The sequence below is a fragment of the Triticum urartu genome, chromosome 1 (assembly GCF_003073215.2).
Source record: "Triticum urartu cultivar G1812 chromosome 1, Tu2.1, whole genome shotgun sequence".
Classification (NCBI taxonomy): domain Eukaryota; kingdom Viridiplantae; phylum Streptophyta; class Magnoliopsida; order Poales; family Poaceae; genus Triticum; species Triticum urartu.
This window is the reverse complement of record NC_053022.1, coordinates 128689181-128693063: the sequence shown is the minus strand read 5'-3', so window position 1 is coordinate 128693063 and position 3883 is coordinate 128689181. Positions and strand designations below refer to the sequence as shown.

General features: G+C 42.4%; 1 non-coding gene across 1 annotated transcript; it reads left to right on the top strand.

Annotated features, from left to right (window-relative positions):
* The first annotated feature begins 544 nt into the window (after window positions 1-544).
* On the top strand, window positions 545-651 carry LOC125533272. Its single transcript, XR_007294202.1, has one exon. It is a non-coding gene; the product is annotated as a small nucleolar RNA R71 (small nucleolar RNA).
* The last annotated feature ends 3232 nt before the right edge of the window (window positions 652-3883 follow it).

The window sequence follows — 3883 nt, the reverse complement described above, 5'->3', positions numbered from 1 at the left end:
TTGAAATTGACTTGGATGATTTGGTGGTCGATTTCCTTGTATTGTCGATCCACTTGCATATGACTGATTGTTCTTGTACGACAAGTTTGGATGGTTCCTCCAAGAAGGATTGTAGCTATTTGAGAATGGACCTTGACTTTGGGCATAAATTACTTCTGAAACCGATGATCCGATTGCTGAATAGAAGGTACATTATGTTGAAGGATGACCTGCTTGGCCACATACATCATACATTTGAGGCACACTTACTGAAGCTACAGATGTACCGATGCAATTTGACATGATACTATCCATCTTCTTTTTCAAGATGTCAATCTGAGTCGCCATGCTATCATTTGCAGACACATTATACACACCAGGATGTGGTGGTGCTATTGCTCTTTCACTTGACCATTGGAAATGATGAGACGCCATACTTCCAATCAATGCAAATGCTTCATCAAGGGTTTTGTTCATGATTCCTCCTCTAGTAGCAGAATTGACAAAAGCTCTGGTCTGAGTGGACAGTCCTTTGTAAAAGGTTTGTAACACCAACCATCTTTCGAAACCATGATGAGGACACATTCTGATTAAAGAGTTGAATCTTGGCCATGCGTCATACAAACTTTCTCCCTCATATTGAGTAAACCTTGTTAACTTGTCCCTGTATTCAGAAGTTTTTGTTGGTGGAAAGTATCTCTCAAGAAATGTCTGCAATAAAGTCTCCCAAGTATCCTTGAGATGTTTAGGCAATGAGTGAAGCCATACTCTTGCTCCATCTCTGAAGGAAAATGGGAATAGTGATAATCTGATAGCACTCGGTGAAACTCCATTTTGCTTGAGGGTGTTACAATACTCCAAGAAAGTCCTTATATGCTCATGTGGGTCTTCTAAAGCTGTTCCACCAAATCTGGACTGTTGTACCATGTTAATCAGAGTAGGCTTCAATTCAAAATTGTTTGCCTAAATAATTGGTTGCACCATTTCTCCTAGTATCCCATGATCTCTTGGGATCCACAAGTCCCTGAGCAAAGGTACTGGATCAGGCATCTTTTGTTCTTCTTGATCTTGCAAAGTTTCGGCAACTTGAAGCCATGTTTGATTCTCTCTTCTACTTCTCAATAAAGTCCTTTCAATTTCTGGATCAAATGGCTCTAGTGAACTTTCTTCAGATTGTAACATAAGGCAATTTCCTGTAAAGTTCCTGAAATTGACACATGCTAGTTTTCTCAAAACTGCAGCCAATGTTAGGCAATGGTTATATGCCAACAATACTACGGAATCGACCTAAAATAAATCCTGATCTGCTTCTACTAATGTGATAATGAAATTTAGATCCCCGGCAACGGCGCCAAAATTGATCAGAAGTAATATAGCAGGGTTTTTGCGCCCAAACTATGGATGTCGTTTTCTCCACAGGGATCTAGAACTTCGAAGCACACATTCGAAACATTCAGAACAACTGAACAGATGAATCAAACTGTAGTGACAACAAGCAGCCACTGGACAAGGTAAAACAAAATAATATGCAGCAAAGGTAAAGGGTTCATAAATAGGACTGTCACTTTTTAGTGATTTTCTTGTAATCAATCAGACAAGTAACACTAGCACATGGAAGATAGTTCAGACATCACACACAACTCATGCGACCAAATAAAGTGACAGCAGCTCACAGGAGAATAACTACTAACTTAATATCCAGCAAAGGGTCACAACAATTCAGCAAGGATACATGAGGGTTCAGCAAAGGTGCATAGGTAACAGAGTAAATTTCAGACCCAATAGTGCATATATTTAGAGAACATGAACAAGAGAAGAGGGAGGTTCAGGGCCTATGGGTCTTGATGATCTTCGATTTGAAGCTGTAGATGTTGCAGGCAAAGAAGAGTAGCAGCAGAGGATCCTTGGGGGTAGAACTACAACATGGTGAAGAAATCTTGGTGAAGATCAGCAGCGGAGGACCCGGCCTTGAGAAGTAATTGTGGAGGCCTTCGCAGGAGGTCAGCCGACCACACGGAGTAGAGCACCACCAGGGGTCCAGCGTCCCACTATTGGTGTCGAGGACATGCTGTAGCGACGGTCGTCGGAGTTGGAGCAGAGCAACGCGAACGTCGGTGATGAAGAGAAGCAGCAGAGGTTGAAGGTCAGGAAGGAGAGGCCTCGCGGTGGATTAGTCACACCGCAATCCTCCCGAAACCCTCAATTTGGTTCTCCCTCTCGTTCCCCTCAATCCCCTATTTTCTGCGTTGCTGTAGATCCGGTGGTTGGTGAGCACCCTGGAGGGCAGCGAGGAGGAGTAGAGGAAAAGGCAGTCGGCCCAGGTGGTTTTCTTTCCTTCGACCCCTCTACTCCTCTGCTCTCTTGTGGCCTTGCGCGTGGGATCAGACATGCGTCTGGCTGGTCGCGCAAGACTAGCTCTCATGCGCACGAGCAAACATCTCTTCTTCTTTGTCTGACTAGGTGCGCAAGTCCTTGGTTCTTTTCAGTTCGCCCCTTCTAGTTCTATTTTTTGCACAAGATGATCCCTAGCTTGAAGGTTGTAAACACTGTCGATGTAGTTTGGGTACCTAAACGCACCAGTCCTGCAATGAATAACTGTTGTAAAAATATCATAATAGGAATATTTCTATAAGAATGAATACTTTATAAGTAAAAACTGTGGTCATAGGTTTGATTTGTTATGCAAAAAGTCTTGAAATACTATATGAATGAATGTGCTATCAGTAATATAGTCATCACGTCCATGTCAAGTAGACCGACTCCTGCCTGCGTCTACTACTATTACTCCACATATCGACCGACTCCTACCTGCATCTAGAGTATTAAGTTCATAAAGAATAGTGTAAGGCTTTAAGTAAGATGACATGATGTAGAGGAATAAACTCAAGCAATATGATGTAAACCCCATCCTTTTATCTTTGATGGCAACAATACAATACGTGCCTTGCTACCACTACTTTGTCAAATGAGTGAGGACACCGCAAGATTGAACCCAAAGCTAAGCACCTCTCCCTTTGCAAGAAAAACCAATCTAGTTGGCCAAAGCAAACCGATAATTCGAAGAGAAATACAAAGATATCAAACCATGCATATAAGAATTCAGAGAAGATTCAAATAATATTCATAGATAAGCTGGTCCACAATTCATCGGATCTTGACAAACACACCACAAAAGAAGATTACATCGGATAGATCTCCAAGAACATCGAGGAGAACATGGTACTGAGAATCAAAGGGAGAGAAGAAGCCATCTAGCTACTAGCTATGGACCCGTAGGTCTGTGGTAAACTACTCACGCTTCATCAGAAGGGCAATAGGGTTGATGTAGATGCCCTCCGTGATCGAATCCCCCTCCGGAAGGACGCTAAAAACGGCCCCAAGATGGGATCTCACGGTAACAAAAGGTTGCGGCGGTGGAAAAGTGTTTTCATGGATGCTTCTGGTGGTTCTGGAATATATGTGAATATATAGGAGGAAGATCTAGTTTAGGGGGTCACCGAGGGGGCCACAAGGTAGGGGGCGTGCCCTAGCACCTGGGCGCGCTCTCCACCCTTGCCGCTGCCTCATGGCTCTTATGACTTGCACTCCAAGTCTCTTGGGTTTCTTCTGGTCCAAGAAAAATCATCACGGAAGTTTTATTCCGTACGGACTCCCTTTGATATTCCTTTTCCGTGAAGCTTAAAAACAAGGAAAAAACATAAACTGGCACTAGGCTCTAGGTTAATAGGTTAGTCCCAAAAACAATATAAAATAGCATATTAATGCATATAAAACATCCAAAATAGATAATATAATAGCATGGAATAATAAATAATTATAGATACGTTGGAGACGTATCAAGCATCCCAAAGCTTAATGATTGCTCATCCTCGAGTAGGTAAATGATAAAAGCAGAATTTTTGAT